This window comes from Balaenoptera physalus (genome assembly GCF_965194825.1).
Source record: "Balaenoptera physalus genome assembly, chromosome: 18".
In the NCBI taxonomy this organism is placed as follows: Eukaryota; Metazoa; Chordata; class Mammalia; order Artiodactyla; family Balaenopteridae; genus Balaenoptera; species Balaenoptera physalus.
In genome coordinates this window covers 71,939,377-71,960,356 of record NC_138899.1, presented here as the reverse complement: position 1 = coordinate 71,960,356, position 20,980 = coordinate 71,939,377, and the positions used below count along the sequence as shown (strand labels likewise).

The 20,980-nt window shown below is 38.2% G+C and overlaps 1 protein-coding gene and 1 long non-coding RNA gene across 2 annotated transcripts in view; one reads left to right on the top strand and one right to left on the bottom strand.

The window, feature by feature from the left end:
* Positions 1–20,980, bottom strand: part of STARD13 (StAR related lipid transfer domain containing 13) — a 383,589-nt gene that overhangs the window by 237,192 nt on the left and 125,417 nt on the right. The window lies entirely within an intron of this gene.
* Positions 1–20,980, top strand: part of LOC309647901 — a 51,317-nt gene that overhangs the window by 13,491 nt on the left and 16,846 nt on the right. The window contains exon 2 of the long non-coding RNA XR_014256380.1: positions 1–20,980. This exon is cut by the window's left edge and continues 9,190 nt beyond it; it is cut by the window's right edge and continues 16,846 nt beyond it. This is a non-coding gene — a long non-coding RNA (uncharacterized lncRNA).

Here is a 20,980-nt window from a genome sequence, read left to right as displayed (position 1 = left end):
AGCTTCTCTGTGTCTCTGCTTTCTCATCTGTAAAATGGGGATAATAATTTCTCTACCTCATAGGACTGTTATGATTAAATAAGGTCATATTTATACAGCATTTAGAACAAGGCCTGGCACATATAATTGTCAATTACAATGAGCTCTTTCAAATTAATTGATTACAAATAATTATACTTACCACTTTGACCCTCCTAGAAGAGGAAATAAATTTTACTATTTTACAGGCCACTTTTGCTGAGTTTCCTACTTTCTCATTCTTAGCTGGGTTTGGGGTATAGGGAACAATGGTTTTCATAACCATTTCATAACACAATTAGTTTCAGAAGGACAGCAAGAAATTAATATACAGCAAAAATCTGCTAATACCACTTTAGTTGAATTTCAGTTTCACCGTACCTTGCTCATTCTTATTTGGAATTGGGCAGTAGGAAAAAATGTTTTTCACACTATAATTAGTTTCGGCAACAAGAAATTAATATACAGTGAAAACCTGCTAGTACTATTTGTTTTAATGTCCTAGGATTTATTTTAGTGTTTAGTTATAATTTAATAGATTTCTTGGGGTTTTGTGTAGCATTCACATGCAGAACAAAATTATTCAAGAGCACTAAGAAATTATTAAGAATATTAAGAAATAATTAATTTCCTTTAAAAATCTGTCTCAAGGTTTAGGATCAATTCACACCATCTCTAAATGAATGGGTATAAGATGTGCTAACAGAACTCATACAGTGGCTGTTCCTCAATAGGAGAAAGAATTTCATTTTCTGCCAATTCTGTCCTTTTTTAATGTCAATGCTTCTACCATCTGAGCAAACAGAAATTTTGTAAAGCTAACAGTCTTATCTATCTTCACCTTCACTGGCGTCTGAAATCACACTATAGAAAAGGTCAGCTCTGTTTTTTTTTTCTTTCCATATATACTTTGCTTAAGCATCTGTGAAACACTGCGTCCTCTCTGAAAAACTATTAAGAAAATGATGTACCCTCCTTCAGTCTGTGTAGGTAGACAGCAACCATTATGTATTCCAGACCAATGTCATTGAGGATGTCACACTAGATAGCATTTTGTTACCTTACCAAAAATATTTGCGATTTTAGCATTCTTCTTTCAATATGAAGGTTAGGATAAGGAAAATTTCAATATTTAATAACAGAACAACATGTAGATTCCAACACTACGCATGGTTTGCTCCAATTAAAAAGGCAAGGACTGAGGAATATCGTGGTTATCAAAAGGATTAACTGAAGGAAGGCAACATGCAGTAGTGAGAAGGACACTGAACTGAGATGCTGCCAGGCCCTGACTCTCATCCTGGCACTGCCATTAGGAGCTATGTAATGTTAGGTCAGTCCCTTAAACTCACCACTTCTCATTTGCATCCTCACTTGTAAAGTGAGAGAAACAGAATAGATCCCCTCTGAGATCTCTCTTCTAAAATTATACAATTTCAGGTAAATGTATATACCCAACACATGAACTCCTCCTTTGCAATTTAAGGGTTTTATTCAATACCATACTGCTTTTATTCCAGAAGTGAAACTGGGAAAAGTAGTCACAGAGTTTATTTCTGTTTCAATTCCAAATAAGACTCAGATAAAGAGACTTAAAAACAATAGATCTTGTTTCAGGAACACCTGCCACATTTGAGACGTAAGACACAACCGATCAGAACAGGGAAAGTCCACAGATTCCCCGCTCTAACCCTCTGTTCCTTTTAATGTAAACAATCGGATAAATCACTTAAAAACACAGGTTAGTGAACAAGTTAGCTGTAGCGGGGGAGGGGGGCTAAGCACTAAATGTAAACAGGGGAAATTATGTAAACTTTATATATCTGAAAGAGCACCAAAAGTTCTTCCCAAATGGGTAGTTTACCATAAAGTCAGGCATTTAGTGAATAGAATAAATACAGAGTTATAATGAAAGGCTAAGTATGACCCTGGTTAACTACCCACACATACTCTTTAAAGACACCTACATATGTACGTGAATGGACCATTATTAGTTCTCATTCATGTTAATCTAGTTGTCATTGAACTGTAGTTACTCAGTCCTAATGTTTTGCACAGGAATACTAAGTGCTTGACTCATGCCTTTGAAGCTGTTTCATAATTCAGAATAAAAATGACCCCAGGAAGGCAATCTCTTATGCCTTCTAAATGACTTTCTCTTGTCTGAACTTTTATTGTAAAAAATCAAGTAACCCTTTGTTGGGATGCTGTGCTAGTTACTCAAAGGAGTTGTATGTAATCTTCTCAAATTTGAACCAACGAGAACAATCAGAATTTCCATTAAGCTGTTCCACAGAGGACACTCGATAATAGCAGTACACAACCAACGTGACTCTAGATAATTTGTGGTAGAAAGTCCTTGAACTGAAAATGAATCACAGAGCAGAAAGACCAGAATGTGAGTAAGTAAAAGAATTGGAATTGTTAATAGAGTTATAATTAGTAACTTTCTTGGCTTATAAATTAGCCAAGTAATGCAGTTCAGAAATAACGAAGAACCTATCATCCCTTTTTTCTTTACCGTCCTACAAATATTCACCGGCTTGTCATATCAATGATGCATCTGATTAGAGAAGGACCAACAGGAGTCAGGCTTCAGGGTACATTCTGAATTTTTATAAACATCCTTACTTCGCTGAAAATTCATTCTTTTAGAGTAACTTTCTAGTTCCCAAATATCTTTGATCATGGGACAGCCCCTAGCCAAAGACAGGGATTTAAACTTTCACCTGATTGTCCCACAAATAATTTCTCATCTCCTTCTTGTCATACAACAGCAATTAATTTTCAAAGCCTCCCTAGGGAAGTGTCAAAATTCTAAATCTAAGGACAATGATGAGGAATTTTCAGTACATGTTTTGAAGCTTCCTCTGTATACTCTAGTAGAGTTCAAGTCTGAAAATGTTCACAATTATATTTGAAGTTCCTCAATCTCATTGGATTTGTCCCAAATAATTTTAAAGTTAATTTATATTTAGTTAGATTTTATCATAAATTTAAGGGCAGTGATAAATCATTAATTAAGCATCATTTATGAATTAAATTAAATTAAAATATGAATATTTATCAGATACCCTTTGAAGACATTGTAGTAGGGATATAAAAGTAGTTCCTACATCAAAGGATGCTCTATCAACAGAGTGAAAAGACAACCTATGGAATAGGAAAAATATTTGCAAATCATATATCTGATAAGGAGTTAATATCCAGAATATATAAAGAACTCCTATAACTCAACAACAACAACAACAACAAAAAATCTTGATAAAAAAAAAATGGGCAAAGGACTTGAATAGGTAGTTCTCCAAAAAATATATACCAATGGTGAATAAGCACATGAAAAGATGCTCAACTCACTAATCATCAGGGAAATGCATATTGAAACCACCATTTCATACCATCCCATTTATAATGGCTATTATTAGAAACAAAACCCAGAAAATAACGAGTGTTGGCAAAGATATGGAGAACCTGGAATCCTTGTGCAGTGCTCCTGGTGGGAATATAAAATGGTATGGCTGCTATGGAAAACAGTATAAAAAAATTCCTCAAAAAACTGAAATTAAGAAAAGAATCAAAAGCAGGGACTCGAACTGATATTTGTACACCCATGTTCATGGCAGCATTATGCACAGTAACCAAAGGTGGGGGCAACTCAAGTGTCCATCACTGAATGAATAGATAAACAAAATGTGGTCTGTACATACAGTGCAATATTATCCAACCTTAAAATAAAGGGAATTCCTGGCACATGCTACAACACACATAAACCTTAAAGAAATTATGCTGAGTGAAATAAGCCAGACACAAAAGGACAAATATTGTGTGATTCCACTTATATGAGGTACTTGAAGTAGTCAAATTCAGAAACAGAAAGTAAAGTGGTTATTGTCAGAGTTTTGGGGGAGAAGGGAATAAGAAGTTAATGTTTAATGGGTATGAGTCTCAGTTTGGGACTATAAACAAAGTTCTGGAAACAGATGGTTGCACAACATTGTGAATGTACTTAAATGCCGCAGAACTGCATACCTAAAAGTGGTTAGAATTGTAAATTTTCTGTTATAAGTTTTTCTATTAAAGTACGTATAGTTAATTTACAATATTGTGTTAGTTTCAGGTATAGAGCAAAGTGATTCAGTTATACATATATTTTTTTCGGATTCTTTTCCATTGTAGGTTATTACAAGATATTGAATTGAATATAGTTCCCTGTGCTTTATAGTTGGTCCTTGTGTGACTGTTTTACCACTGTAAAAAAGAAAAGAAAAGAAAAGAAAAGAAATGGTTTGTGCCCATATTGAGCTTACAATATAGTGAGGAAATAAGTGTGTATATAAAATTAGTACCAAAATAGCTATAATATAATGTAAAGTAAATAATAATAAGACAGTAGAAATTAAATACTATAGTGTTCAGAGAACGCAAAGGTAACAGTTGTTTCAGGAAAGGTTTTATGGAGTATATAGTGGTTGGGGTTTACCTTTGGAAGATTAACACAATTTTATTGAGTAGAGAAGGTGGGAGCAGGTAGCCTACAGAAACAGACCAGTATAAGCTAAGCAGGGAAGTCAAAATCTTAGGGTGTGATTTTAAAACTGTGATTCCTCCCAGTTAGGTTAAAGTACAGAGTAGTGCTTCCCAAACTTTAGTGTGTGTACAGATCACTTGGGAATCTTGCTAAAATGTAGATTCTGATGCTATAGATCTAATGGTAGGGTGCAAAATTCTTCGGTTCTAGTAAGCTCCCAGGTGATCCCAATGCCGCTTTGAGTGGCTCAGGTCTTGAGTATATATACCTACAAATACAGGTCAGTCCAAAGTTGAGGACTTTGAAAACTAAAAGTCCGTACTTACTTCAGAGATAATGGAGAACCAATGGAACTCTTCTGGGTAGGGAAATCCTATTATTGGAGCTCTTTCTTGGGAAGATTAATCTGTCAGCCATGTGTAGTGGGAATAGAATGGGCAAAGACAGACACTGGGGAGACTGGTTAGGGGTCAATGAGACCTATTAGTAGAAAGAGGCTACTAAGAGTAACCAGGCTAGGTGTGGTGAAGCCTGAGGCAGGCAAGTGGGAGTGAAGGTGCCAAGGGGAAGACACGGTGAGGGGATAGCGCAAAGTGTCTTGGTGGCTGACATGCAGAGGAATATGTGAGGAGGAAAAGTTTTAAATGCCAGTGATTACAGTAAGCATACATTCAGGTTTCCCCAAGACATTCCAAATTTATGCCTGTTATCCCAGCATAATTATTAATAGTGGCCACTTCCACTCTAAAAATGTCCTAGTTTGGGTAATAAATAATATAATCACCCTAGTTTTATGCACAAGTGACTAACAGGATGTAGAGGAGAGTTAGGCTGGTTTGTAGTGGGTAGAAATCGGGCGATACTCATTTATTCATTCATTTATTCAATATTTACCAAATGTCAACTGTGTGCCAGGCATTGTTCTAAGTGCTGAGGATACCTAAGTGCCGAGTTTAAGTAAAAATGACAAAAACCTCAAGGCTTGTCCCCATGGAGTTTATGATCTTGTGGAGACTGACACATTCCAGAAGTGGGGGAGGAGGAGGAGATGGAAAGGGAGCAAGTTAAAGGTGCCAGGGAGACTTACAGCCAGAGGCAGTGTCAAGCGTCAAGAAAGAGGTGTTTGTTAGTATATACAAGTCCATACCACTCCAAATGTAAAATAGATAGCTAGTGGGAAGCAGCCGCATAGCACAAGGAGATCAGCTCGGTGCTTTGTGACCACCTAGAGGGGTGGGATAGGGAGGGTGGGAGGGAGATGCGAGACGGAGGAGATATGGGGATATTTGTATACATATAGCTGATTCACTTCGTTATACAGCAGAAACTAACACAACACTGTAAAGCAATTATACTCCAATAAAGATGTTAAAAAAAAAAAGATAAAAAAAAAAGAAAGAGGTGTTAAATTTGAACTGAAGGGATGTAGATGCAGGTTTAGATATAGATGTGGATCTTTATGGAGGAATGAAGCTTTGAGAGTGAGTGAGATGCCTCCCTGAAAGTAGACTTAAAGAGAAAGAAGAGACCACGGACAGTGCCTACACTTAGGGGAGAGACAGAAGGGTCCATGAGCTCATGGAGAAGCATTCAGAGAGGTAAAAGAAGTTCCAAGGTATAACAGAAGCTAGGGAAGCAGGGAGGTCAAGGGCCCTCCAGGTAATGATATCAAAAGTTGCAGAGAGGTCAAGGAGACAAGGTCTGGGACAGGTGGGGAAGGGGAGGGTCAGCTTTGGGAAAGAATGCACTGTGCCCTAGAGGGTGGTCAGTGACATGCTAAATGATATTCTGTATATGAGAAAGAGTAGTATTGAGATTCTTAAGGTGTTCAACTTATTCTTTGATGATAATTTGCTGATATAATTTATGTATTTCTCATTGCCATTTTTTATTGTTAATAAAAACAACCTTTTTGTAGCTGTTGTTTCTGAAAGTTTGGAACAAAATAAAGCAAAAGCTCTAAGCATCTCATTTTTCATCAATAACTAGTGCAAAATTTTTCTCACAAGATTACTCTGAGAATGGATTAAAAATGGCACTTGTGGGCTTCCCTGGTGGCGCAGTGGTTGAGAGTCTGCCTGCCAATGCAGGGGACACGGGTTTGAACCCTGGTCTGGGAGGATCCCACATGCCGCAGAGCAACTGGGCCCGTGAGCCGCAACTACTGAGCCTGCGCGTCTGGAGCCTATGCTCAGCAACAAGAGAGGCCGCGACAGTGAGAGGCCCGCGCACCGCGATGAAGAGTGGCCCCCGCTTGCCACAACTAGAGAAAGCCCTCGCATAGAAACGAAGACCCAACACAGCCAAAAATTAATTAATTAATTAATTAACTAAAAAAAAAAAAAAAAAAAAAGACAGTGGGTTTGAGTGTCAGCCTGTGGGTTCAAGTCCCAATCTGAGTTTAAAAAAAAAAAAAAACCTTTAAAAAAAAAATGGCACTTGTGTGCTGTAAAAATCTAAAGTCACAACAAGAGCCATGTTCTAGTTTAAAAATTCAATTTTACTTTATATCTTTTTTTCTCATATGAAGGGACATTTGGGAAGAAAGATTGACGGCAGTAAGAGGTGTGTGTGAACCTAAGAACACTGAGTAAAAAATACTGGGTTTCTCTGAAAGGTAAAAACTAATTTATCTATACAGAATTGTCAGTACTGACTGCTATCACGCCTAATAATTCCGGTAGTTTTGCATGACAACAGAAATACGTTATCTTAGCCTCATGCGACTAAATGAAATCTTAACAGAGCATTTAAATCACTCCCACCCGACCCCTTAGGTTACACTCCCCACCACACACACACACACACACACACACACACACATAGTCACAAACACACCACTTGCAGAGGATGAGAATACATCCTATTTGTACTACTTTTAAGGAAGACTCTACAATATTCCTGGATAATTTCTATCAGAATTGAAAAAGCTGCACTTAGAGCAGGAAGGTATGTGATTACCTTCTGCAGTTATGATGTAGTTCTTTTTAGTTTTTTCCTTGTCCTACACACAGTGGTTGGCCTGGGAGAGGAGGTAAATAAAAATTGATTGAATGGGTAAATTTGTAACAACATATCTAAAAACCAATGAACAAAGTACAGTACTGTTATTAAAACCATTCCCAATAGCCAATACAATTCTGGTAGGAATGTTTGGTAACTTTTCAGTGGCTGAATGACTACTTTTACAGCTCTGGAACAATGCTAGGGTTGGTTATCCTTTGTCGAAAGAAGCAATTGAGCAAAGCTTTATTTTGATTGGGGGTGGGGGGGTGTTAGTGTCTGGCTGTAGGTCCCTGGGGGGTCTGGGCTTTCCTTGGCTATCATACTTGTAATTCATGGAGTAGGTTCCCCAGGGAAGAGGACAGTTACACTTAAAATTCAGGAAGCAAGCATGCATGGGTTAGCATGGCATTCCAGACCCCCTCCACTCTGGCTCAGACTACCAGGCTAGGCTCCCAGGACCAGCCTGAGCCTCCACTGCTGCCACACAGTGAGCTCATCACCCCAAACATACCAAATACATTCCAAACTCTGCCCATTCTCCAGCTTCATGCTTAGGTAAATCTTACCTTCCAAGGCCCACCTGAAGCTCTTTATCCTCTACTATAGTTTACCCCTGACTCAGGTTCTTAAGAAATAATTCCATTCTCTGAAACCGTATTTATTATTAGAAACACGCATTTGACACTTAGTATATGCTATGTCAATTGTCATTTACTTGCTCCATCACCCAGCTGAACTGTAAAACTAGATCAGTTTTCTTTACAGAGTTCCCATGAGAATCGAATAACACATGTTTTAAAGCATCTTGTAAAGCAGTCCAAATTAAACATATGCCCTGGGGAATGCCCCGGCAGTCCAGTGGTTAGGACTTGGCCGTTTCACTACTGGGGCCCCCGTTCAATCCCTGGTCGGAGAGCTGAGACGCTGCAAGCTGTGTGGCGTGGCCAAAAAAATAAAATAAAAAATTAAAAATAAAAAAATAAAAATATAACCTATAGTACTTTTTTCCTGACATTTGCCAACTTTTTCATAAAAGCTGTATAACAATGTTTAAAAGGTGGGAAATCAGATCACTTTAAAGTCAAGTTTTGATTGGGCAGATTATAGTCATTACACCATGCAAATTATACTCTCATATTTGCTTAGGTAACTCCCTATTGACATGAGTGACCCTCATCTCTGATTTGACATTTCACAGAATTTAGAAGGGTAGAGGTTTTCACTTTGTATATTACAACATTTGATTGTCTGTTCTCTCACTGGGAAGGCATAAGAAACTCTATAGAATTAAAATAGATAGTATAGATGCAGAAGCAGATATAAATTATAGATTGAGATTTAACAACAGCCCTAGAAGGTGAGCAACATTACATCTCTTTTTTACAGATGACAAAGGAAGGACAGAATGGTTTAGTAACTTGCCCAAGGTCACACAGCTGGTGAAGAGCTGGGACTGAAATCAAGCATTTTGGTCTGAGTTCACACCTTTCGTTACTTTGCTGTGACAATCTTTACATCAGCAGGGGTAATAGCAAGGAGTTGAGTGATCAATTTCATTTAATTTAAGCATCACTTATTGGGCATTTACTAAGAGCTATGACCAATAAGTGCTAAGAATGAAAAATGAATATGCTAAGGTCCCTGGGCTCGAGGACAATGTTGTCCTATGACTCACAGAAACACATAATTTTAATATTTTTGCAGTAATAAGTGCAATAATCAATGCGTGTGAGACAGAAAAGTTGTGCTTCTCACCAGATAGTTGTTTTATAGTCCGACTTATTTGTTTTACTTAAAATGTGGAGAATAGCCTTATCAAAACCAAGCACGCAGACAAATTCAAGTTCATACAGTCAGCATGGATGTTTCCTTTGTTTGCTGCTCTGTTAGGTAAGACTGTATATACAAACCTGAGCACTGTCTCTGCCCTGCATTGAAGAAAGAAATACAGCCAGTGGGGAGGAAGGAGGCATGAAAGGGTCGGATAAACAGATAAATGAAAATATAATGGTGTGAGTGCTATGATAGAAAAAAGAACAAAGTTCCCAGGGAAGATATTTGAACTAGATCTTGAAGAATAAACAGGCCCCTGACAATCAGAAGTGGGACCAGGGGCAGAGGGAGGTGGATGGTGGGAGTCGAGGATTTCCCAAGCAGAGAGGAATGTGTAAAGTACAGACTGGGGAAAGGGAGGCATGTTCAAGGTAAGGGAGAAGTTCAGTGTGGCCAGAGTATGAAGTATACAGGCAAGGAGGTAAGAAGTGGAAGAAAGAACTGGGCTGGGTCCAGATGGTGAATGGTTTTATAGGCTCAGCTCAGAATTGTAGACATAATCGCAAAGGCAATGAATTCACAACAAATTCTAGAACCAAAAATATAATGACTTTTTCCTAATTTCAGATCACCTATATGAGTATATAGGAATATTAGGTTCTGAGGAATGTATACAGTATTTCAAGAGAGGAAAAAAAAAAGTGTCCTCTGATAAAATAAGTTTGGGAGATACCAAATTATGTTACCTTACAAGAATTTTACAATTCACATTAATATAAAAATATTAAACATAGGAAGCCTATTTAACTTTGTCTAATCCAACCTTTGTTAAACTTAATCATTGCACTTTTTTGATTCTCCCTCCCATAGAACACCTATTAAACACCTCACAGTTGACCTATATCAGTATTCAATTGAGATGGGACCCAGCAGTGGCTATATACATACAGATTACACATCACTTTTTCATGTGAAAACTCTCACAGAATTTTAGAAATCATAATTCCTCAATTACATGATATTAAGGATCTCCTTTAAAAATTCTCTCAAATATTTTCAACATTATTTTTTTGGAATGTAAGTAATTTATTTTTTGATATGGTTTTACATAATGACACATCAATGTCAAAGTACCATCAGAGTGGACAGAGCTGTCCCCTCTAGGGCTTATCCTGTTTCCTATAGAGAGAGAACTGACTTGTCTATGGCCACAGAGGATGGGAGTGGTCACATTGAATTCCGTAAGTGTGCAGACTTTCCCAGTCCCCGTGCAAATGCACAGACCAGAGACCAGGCTGCACTGCAGGATCATAAATGTAGCATGTCATACTTTATGGGCACTAAGTTATGAGGAATAGAATGCCCTTAGTAGAGTTATCTGAAGTTCTGGGTTCTCTTAGGTAACTGCAGGTCATTTATCCTGAATTTTAATTTCTACTTCTGAGAAAATCATGTCTCAAGTTAAACTCATCCAGATATAGAAATTGTGCCCATGCTCCCAGGGCTTTCACAGAGCTCTCTCCTGCCCCCATCCAACTACCTCTCTTTCACCTCCTCTCTTCCCACAGGCAACTCCTACTCTGGCTTCAGCTGAAATGTCACTTTTCCTACCACCCTCCCCAGACTGGGCAGGTCACTCTTGTCAACTCTTGGAATACCATTTGCCTTTTCATACTTTGCATTGACACAAGCTCTAATTTAAAGTTCATTGATGTGGCTATTTGTTTATTGTTGGTCCCTTCAGTAGACCATGAGCTCCATGAGTGCACAGGCTCTGTTTTGCTCCAGTGTTGTACTGCAGCATCTAGCACACAGATGTTAAATAAACATGGACTAAAGAACACTAAAAATTCATAATTTGAGTGACAACAGTGAGACTGTTCATAAATTGGCTACAGCCTAGACCTCATTTTTAGAATTTAGGCTGGTTTAGATTTCAAATTATAGAGAAATGCTATTCTACTGATAACAGGTTATTGATATAATAGCTTAATTTTCCTATTTCTAAATAAGTAGTTGCTATTAATATTACTATTGTAATTGGTGAATAACCTAAACTTACCTGCCTTTAATTTTATTCCATGATGTCTAGCTTCTACGTAATACTATATATATATATATATAATATAATTCTTCATGTTGGCATTTATACACTTCAAATACTTTTAGCCTCATGTCTTCTATTCACTATCATTTAACCACACTACACATGGTTTGTTCCTTTAATCTGCTCCATAAGTCACTCTCTCCTTTTCCTTTTATTATTCCGGTGGATCTCTCCAAACTTCTTCCAATTTATCAGTCCCTTTGTGGCTCTGGAGGTTTAAACCAAAGCCAGTACTCTGTGTGTTTAGAACTCAGGGGTCTGGGATGGGCTGATGGGTGAGGTCTAGTTGGCTCTTCTATAATGAGAATAATAATTTTAAAAAGCTCAGGAAATCAAACTTTCAAAGTACATTTAGATTCCTTCACAAGCCATGTAATATTTCCCCCACCATTTCCCCTTGGTTGCCCCACAGAAATGCCATATGCTTAGTGAATGCTTCCTTTGAGGTTGAGTTACCATGGAAAACTACCTTACATGGAGAGAAATCTGGCAAAGACCAGTGGAAATGGCACATGGTTAGAGTTTCATTTGAAAAACAAAACTGCATTCCCTCTTTCTAGTCATCCCCCTGTTCCACTTTTCCACTTGCCTGGTCCTTCTGTCTTTTGTTAGTGTGTTTTCCTACCAGAAGATTTCTTCTGGTGGGGGTGGAGGGGTGTGCAGTTTGGACAGCTAAAGGTATGCAGCAAGCAGATTGTTCGAGGGCACATCATTAGATGATTAATAGGACCTGACAGACCAAGACAACACAGAAGAGAGAACTCAAACTTTGATTGTGTGGTTCTATTTAATGTGTCACCTGCAAGATAAATTAGCCCTGGGAAAGCAACTTGGCTGGTGAGACCAGCTCTAGAGCAGAGATGATGAGTGTCTTAAGAACACTGCCTTGCAATCAGAGAAGAAAAAGAAATAAAAGGAATACAAATTGAAAAAGAAGAAGCAAAACTGTCACTGCTTGCAGATGACATGATACTATACATAGAGAATCCTAAAGATGCCACCAGAAAACTACTAGAGCTAATCAATGAATTTGGTAAAGTTGCAGGATACAAAATTAATGCACAGAAATCTCTTGCATTCCTATACACTAATGATGAAAACTCTGAAAGAGAAATTAAGGAAACACTCCCATTTACCATTGTAACAAAAAGAATAAAATACCTAGGAATAAACCTACCTAGGGAGACAAAAGACCTGTACACAGAAAACTGTAAGACACTGATAAAATAAATTAAAGATGATACAAACAGATGGAGAGATATACCATGTTCTTGGATTGGAAGAATATTGTGAAAATGACTGTACTACCTAAAGCAATCTACAGATTCAATGCAGTCCCTATCAAATTACCAATGGCATTTTTTACAGAACTAGAACAAAAAAATCTTAAAATTTGTACAGAGACACAAAAGACCCCGAATAGCCAAAGCAGTCTTGAGGGAAAAAAACGGAGCTGGAGGAATCAGACTCCCTGACTTAAGACTATACTACAAAGCTAGAGTAATCAAGACAGTATGGTACTGGCACAAAAACAGAAATATAGATCAATGGAACAGGGTAGAAAACCCAGAGATAAACCTACGCACCTATGGTCAACTAATCTATGACAAAGGAGGCAAGGATATACAATGGAGAAAAGACAGTCTCTTCAATAAGTGGTGCTGGGAGAACTGGACAGCTTCATGTAAAAGAATGAAATTAGAACACTCCCTAACACCATACACAAAAATAAACTCAAAATGGATTAGAGACCTAAATGTAAGACTGGACACTATAAAACTCTTAGCAGGAAAAATAGGAAGAACACTCTTTGACATAAATCACAGCCAGATCTTTTTTGATTCACCTCCTAGAGTAATGGAAATAAAAACAAAAATAAACAAATGGGACCTAATGAAACTTAAAAGCTTTTGCAAAGCAAAGGAAACTACAAACAAGACGAAAAGACAACCCTCAGAATGGGAGAAAATATTTGCAAACAAATCAACAGACAAAGGATTAATCTCCAAAATATATAAACAGCTCATGCACCTCAATATTAAAGAAACAAACAACACAATCAAAAACTGGGCAGAAGACCTAAATAGACATTTCTCCAAAGAAGACATACAGATGGCCAAGAAGCACATGAAAAGCTGCTCAACATCACTAATCATCGGAGAAATGCAGACCAAAACTACAATGAGGTATCACCTCACACCAGTTAGAATGGGCATCATCAGAAGATCTACAAACAACAAATCCTGGAGAGGGTGTGGAGAAAAGGGAACCCTCTTGTACTGTTGGTGGGAATGTAAATTGATACAGCCACTATGGAGAACAGAATGGAGGTTCCTTAAAAATCTAAAAATAGAATTACCATATGACCCAGCAATCCCACTTCTGGGCATATACCCAGAGAAAACCATAATTCAAAAAGACACATGCACCCCAATATTCATTGCAGCACTATTTACAATAGCCAGGTCATGGAAGCAACCTAAATGTCCATCGACAGACGAATGGATAAAGAAGATGTGTTACATATATACAATAGAATGTTACTCAGCCATAAAAAGGAACGAAATTGGGTCATTTGTAGAGAGGTGGATGGACCTAGAGAGTGTCATACAGAATGAAGTAAGTCAGAAAGAGAAAAACAAATATCGTATATTAATGCATATATGTGGAACCTAGAAAAATTGTACAGATGAACCAGTTTGCAGGGCAGAAATAGAGACACAGATGTAGAGAACAAACGTATGGACACCAAGGGGGGAAAGTGGCGGGGTGGTGGTGGTGGTGTGATGAATTGGGAGATTGGGATTAACATATATACACTGATATGTATAAAATGGATAACTAACAAGAACCTGCTGTATAAAAAATAAATAAAATAAAATTCAAAAATTCAAAAAAAAAAAAAAAAAGAACACTGCCTTGCAAGATGCAGTCCAATCACAGACCATGTTCAGATGAAAGGAGCAGTGAGATTGACTTCACACAAAAACACTTTGAATCTGACAACCAGTAATTACAACTAGATGGCCCTTCCTCCAGCTTTGATCCTTGCTGTTTACCACTTTGTGATGATTGAAGGGAAATACTTCTCTTCAGTTTTCTAAACCAGTGGTTAAAGCACTGTAGTGTTGTCAGCCAAGAATCAGGGAGGCAGAATGTTAAATCAAATCACATAAAACCACTTGGCATGGCTTGTTAAATACTGACCAATCAATACTTTAATGCCCCTTAAGAGTATGCTGAGTCCATCGGCCCGAGAAAGCAAATGCTTTTGAATCAAGCGGATTAATATTAATAAGCTGCAAACAACTTTAAAAATCTACCAGTAAGTAGCACAAGAGTAAATAAACCTGTAAGCACAACAGTACAATAATGATTTGGCACAAAAATAGATGTTAGAGATCCTAATTTGAATTGTAGAATAAGAACTCAAAACACAAAGTATTAGAACTAATGTGATGGTTAGTTAATTACACAGTTTTCTACGGGATGTAGTCCTCAGATTCTGTAATCCTTTCATCCCCTGTTGCACCCATATCCTGCCCTCTCCTTAATCCTTACTCCAGCCACCTCTACCCCTGAAGAGTCTTCTGGGCTGAGGGAAAGAGGAAGTTAACTAAATGTACCCATGGGTCCACAGGAAGACCTAAGATTGTGAACTGTAGCAGACGGCAGGTAACCTACACATAGAATCAAAATGATGTCAGCAGAGAAAGAGGCTCATCCCAAATCATTTTTAGCTTTATAATAGTTTCAGTTTCTCTGGGGCCCAACTGTCCAATATGCCTGGATATCCTGGAACTTCATTTTGGGAAAAAGGAATATAAAAAGCAGGAAAGGGGCAGAAGTCTTGGATATATCAATAGAGTAGCAAATCAGGGAAATTTTATTTATTTATTTTGACCACACTGCATGGCTTGTGGGATCTTAGTTCCCCGACCAGGGATTGAACCCAGGCCCTCAGCAGTGAGAGTACAGAGTCCTAACCACTGGACTGCCTGGGAATTCCCAGGGAAGTTTTAGAGAAGAAAAAATAACCCTATACCTAAAGGATCTAGAGAAAGAAGAAAAAACAAAACCCAACGTTAGTAGAAGAAATAATAAAGATCAGAGTAGAAATAAATGAAATCGAGACTAAAAAAAAAAATAGAAAAGGTCAATTAAATTAAGAGCTGGTTCTATGAAAAGATAAACAAACTTGATAACTTAGTCAGACTCATCAAGAGAAAAAGAGAGAGGGCCTAAATAAATAAAATCAAAAATGAAAAGAAGTTACAATCAACACTACAGAACTGCAAAGAATTATAAGAAATTACCAGGAACACTCATATGCCAATAAAATGGACAACCTAGAAGAAATGCACAAATTCCTAGAAATGTACAATCTCTCAAGAGTGAATCAGGAAGAAACAGAAAATATGAATAGAGCAATTACTAGTAATGAAATTGAATCAGTAATTAAAAAAACTCCCAACAAACAAACGTCCAGGACCAGATGGCTTCACAGGTGAATTCTACCAAACATTTAAGGAAGAGTTAACACATATCCTTCTCAAACTGTTCCAAAAAATTGCAGAGGAAGGAATGCTTTCATACTCATTCTACAAGGCCAGCATCACCCTGATACCAAAACCAGGTAAAGACGCTACAAGAAAAGACAATTACAGGCCAATATCACTGATGAACATAGATGCAAAAATCCTCAACAAAATATTAGGAAACCGAATCCAACAATACATTAAAAGGATTAGACACCATGCAAATCAAATCAAAACCATAAGATATTACCTCACACCTGTCAGAATGGCTCTTATCAAAAAGACAAGAAGTAACAAATATTGGTGAGGATATGGAGAAAAGGGAACCCTCATGTACTCTTATTGGGAGTATAAATTGGTGCAGCCACTATGGAAAACAGTATGGAGGTTCCCCCAAAAACTTAAAATATAACTACCATATGATCCAGCAATTCCACTCCTGAGTATTTGTACAAAGAAAATGAAAACACTAATTCTAAAAGATATATGCACCCCTATGTTCATTGCCACATTATTTACAATAACCAAGACATGGAAGCAACCTAAGTGCCCATCGATAGATGAATGGATAGAGAAGATGTGGTATATTAATATAATGGAATGTCACTCAGTCATAAAAAAGAATGAAATCTTGCCATTTTCAACAACATGGATGGACCTAGAGGGTATTACACTAACTGAAATAAGTAAGACAGGCAAAGACAAATACTGTATGACTTCACTTATATATGGAATCTAAACAACAAGACAAATGAATAAACATAACAAAACAGAAACAGAGTCATAGATACAGAAAACAAACAAGTGATTGCCAGAGGGGATGAGAGAAATAGGTGAGGGAGATTAAGAGGTACAAACTTCCATTTACAAAATAAATGAGTCATAGGTATGAAATGTACAATGTGGGAAATATAGTCAATAATAATGTAATATCATTGTATGGTGACAGATGGTAACTAGACTTATGGTTGTGATATATTTTGTAATATATAGAAAGATCGAATCACTATACTGTGCACCAGGAACTAACAACTAGTGTTGTAGGTCAATTATACTTCAAAAACAAACAAAAACATAGAAAAAGAGATCAGATTTGTGCTTATCAGAAGCAAGGGGTGGGAGAAGAGGAAGTGGACGAAGGTGGTCAAAAGGTACAAACTTCCAGTTATAAATAAGTACTAGGGGTGTAATGTACAACATGAGAAATATAGTTAATACTGCTGTATGTTATATATGAAAGTTGGTAAGAGAGTAAATCCTAGGAATTCTCATCACAAGGAAAAATATTTTTTCTTTTTCTTTTCTTTTCTATCTTTATCAGATGATAGATGTTCACTAAACTTACTGTGGTCATCATTTCATGATGTATGTAAGTCAAATCATCATGCTGTACATCTTAAACTTATACAATACAGTATGTCAATTATATCTCAATAAAACTGGAAGAAAAAAAAAGGCAACGTGATTATTTGGTACCGCTGCCCTGAGCTGTGAATTCAAAAGTAAAACTGCTCTGAAAATTAGGAGAGAAGCTAGAGGACTTGGTAACTGTTGAGGAAAAGCGTATTCACCTGGAATGGTCAAAAAATAGTGACCAGAGTTTTGACCTGGTGAAGAACAGAGATAAGGGTGAACTAGAGATAATTTTAAAATCTTAATTTATGGTAAATGTGTTTTAAATCAAATCGAGTAATAAGACTGAATTTGCAATTATTTCCTTGCTTGAATTTCTTTAGTCACTCATCAGTTCATTATTTATTCTTCTGTTATATTTATATCAGCTAAATTCAACTGTGGGCCAGCAGAAAGCAGCTCCCCTTTCTTCTTCAACATTTGGCTTTCAAACCCTCTCTGTTAACCATTTCTTCCTCATTCTTTGGATGAAATCTGAAGTGCCATGGTTCTTCAGCTCACACAGCTGATTAAAAGTAATCTGGTCACCCTTGGTCATAAGAAGGATTTCATTTTAGACATAGAAATATCCAGTCCACTGTAATTATAAAAAGCTTCGAATTTTATACAAGATGAAAGCTTTCCTGTTTTCTAACCTTGCTCTTCAGACTTACTGTCACCCTCCAAACCCAGCTCTCCTTAGATGCCCCTGGCTTCCTCAGAGGTTGCACTAGGTGGGGAAGGGGCCTGAGGTGGGGAAGGGGCCTGAGGTCGGGAAGAGTAAAGGTCTCAGATGCTGAGCTAGCTGGTCAAAGGAGCTCCATATTGGTGCCCTCTGGATGTGGCAGGTTCCCAAGGCTGAGTCATTTTCCATGAGGTCACATTGCTGGATTTCTTTTCAGCCCTGGGTATCTGGTGGCCCATCCCCTCTGTCACCATCAGTTGCCCCAACAGGCAGTTCTCACAGTGGCTTTTTCTATAAGGTCCACGTCCAGCTCAGGACTACGGGACCTGTGCTCTCTGCCATCAGTGGGAAAGCAGTTCCCTCCCATGTCTCCTTCTTTTTGTTCTACAATTGTGGCAGGCAGTTCAAGGCACAGCCTTTTGCCTTTATCTTCCCCAGAAAGGAATTAGGCACCATTTCCTGGCCCCTCCAAAGTCCAGGGAATGTAAGTCAAGTTTTCTGGTCCCCTCATGCACTGGGGTCCTAGGGCCCCCATATTTGACTTGAAATGAGAGGGAAGCACAGCACATTGACCTCTCTACCAATAAGAGCTGCCTTCCTTACTCTTCAATTTCAACCCTTTTAAAATTTTGAGGTGGGTGATGGGCTGCGAACAGGATGGGATTTTTACTACCCTCTTTGCAAATTCTACATAGGCCTTCTAGTATCTTGGTCTGGAATTGGCGTGAGGGGTGGAGGGACTTGGCACCTAATGTTTTGATCTCTACAGTAGGGAATCTTGGCTGAAAACGATTAAAATGGTTCTGCATTATCATGGGTTTACAATGAACAGAAACACCTAGTCAGTGCCCATGTTATGCTGGGCTCTGTTCTAGCTGCCAGAGATTCAAAATGAAAAGACATGGTCACCTGTCTTGAGGAGCTTGCAGTGGAGCGAGCACTGCCCTCTCCTCCACACTGTTCAAGTGGTCTTTGCTCTCTAAGTACATGAGTGTGTCCTGGGCTGTGAAGCTGGAAAAGGGAAAAGTACAAGTGTGAAGAGTCTGAGGGGTTAGAGTTTAACTGGTGCGTTTCTGAAGGCTGAGACTATGACGTGGAGTTTCTCATGCCCAACCAAGAGAGATGCCAAAATCAGGAGGTGAGCAGAGCCAACGGGAGGTGGAAGTCAGGGTCCAAGAAGCCTCAAAGGATATCTACTGGGTTGCAGAACAGTAGGAACTGGAAGTAAATACCAAGGCTGGGGTTCTGAGAACTAAAGGAAAATTGACCAAAATAGCTGAGTTTAGAGTAAATGGGCAGAGATCAAGAGTAATTGGCCAGAAGAGGCCATTGTTTGTGGCTTGCCCTAACTTGCCAGCAGGGGTGTAATATCGGAGTGGGTTGCCAGAGTTAAGAGGTAAGTGTAACCACAGGGCTGGGTCTTGCAGGAGGAACTCTGTGTAGCTTGCGGGGAGCTCTTGAGCCCATGTGGTTGCTGCTTGAAGCCTTTAGAGATGAGGCACAGGCTGAGCCCCTCAATGGGGGAAGCTGCTTACGAAGATTCAAAGGCTTGGATCCTACGGTGAGATTCCTGCCTTCCTACTGGGTTGGTTTATTTAAATTCCACCCTTTCTTCAGAACTCAGCCACCTACATCTTTTCTAGAACCTTGTTGTGATGTCTGTTTCCTCTGAACTCTCACAGAGTTTGGAAATTAGTAACATGCTGCCCTGCATTGTGAATTCACCTTTGTAAACACACTTTTTACTTTGACTTGCTGAAACATAGGGACCTTAAATAACCTCCTTGTTCTCTGCCCTGCAGCCTGGCAACTGTACTGACGTTACTCACACGGGCAGGCTGAGATCTGCCACAGCCTCGGAGATCAATGCTCATATTGATAGCCTTACAGCAGATGTTTAGCATTGTGTTGGTCTTGCTGCGGGTGACGCTGGTGTCCCAAGCTACCAGTACCTTGCTGACTCTTTACATTTTTCTTCATGTGTCAGTCCTTCAGACTCTGCTAAAATAATCCCTGCTACATGAGGTGCGTACAACTGGTATATAAGGAAAAATGACCCCACCAATTAAACAGTTCTGAGAGGAAAAGGGGTCCTTTTCCCCCCTCACCCCTTACACAGAACTATAGTAGAAGGAACTCCAGTGGAGGGAGGTTGAGGGAGCTGAGCCAGGGCAGACATGGATTGCTTCTCACCACATCATCTTCATCACCTACCATCTGTAGCTCTTTATTTTCTTGTTATGCCATAATAAAATGTGTATGCAAACCTTTTACTCATCATAAACTACAGAGAACAACAACAAACTTCATTAATTCCCTTGAGAAATTAATCATTCTCTGATAGTCAAATCATATGTTGACATTTAATTACTTAGAGTGTTATAAGTAAAAATTAAAAATTGATTGCCACTAAATTTATGTTATATGGCTATATAGTCTAATAACCATGTCAATTGTAAGTAAAATCCATTTTCTATATTAATTTCATTTTATCTTCATTTTTATTTTTCAAGTGGAAAATAATCTGGCATTCATGGTTAGGAAGAAAGAATGTCCTGTAATTTTGACCTCAATATCTTCAGAAGTCTGGAAAAAATTCAAAAGAATGTTTAAAGGTACACTGTTAAGTATCTGACTTATTTCCTAGTCTTATTTTAAAAGATCAATTGAAGAAACAGAAACAAGAGTGATCTACCCTTCCTTTGTACAGGATAAAATAAAGGTATGGAGGTCACTTCCAGCGACTGATATTTTATACCATGAATGGAGCCTGTGAAATCTAGATAGAAGGGAAGGTGTTGGAGGCTAGAAAAGGTAAAATACTCAGAAAAATCAATAAAAAGCATGTCTGAAGCACTTACTTTATGAAAAGCACTTTACAAACTATTGTTAACAAATACAAAAGAAAAAGAAGACACAATCCCTGTGTTTGA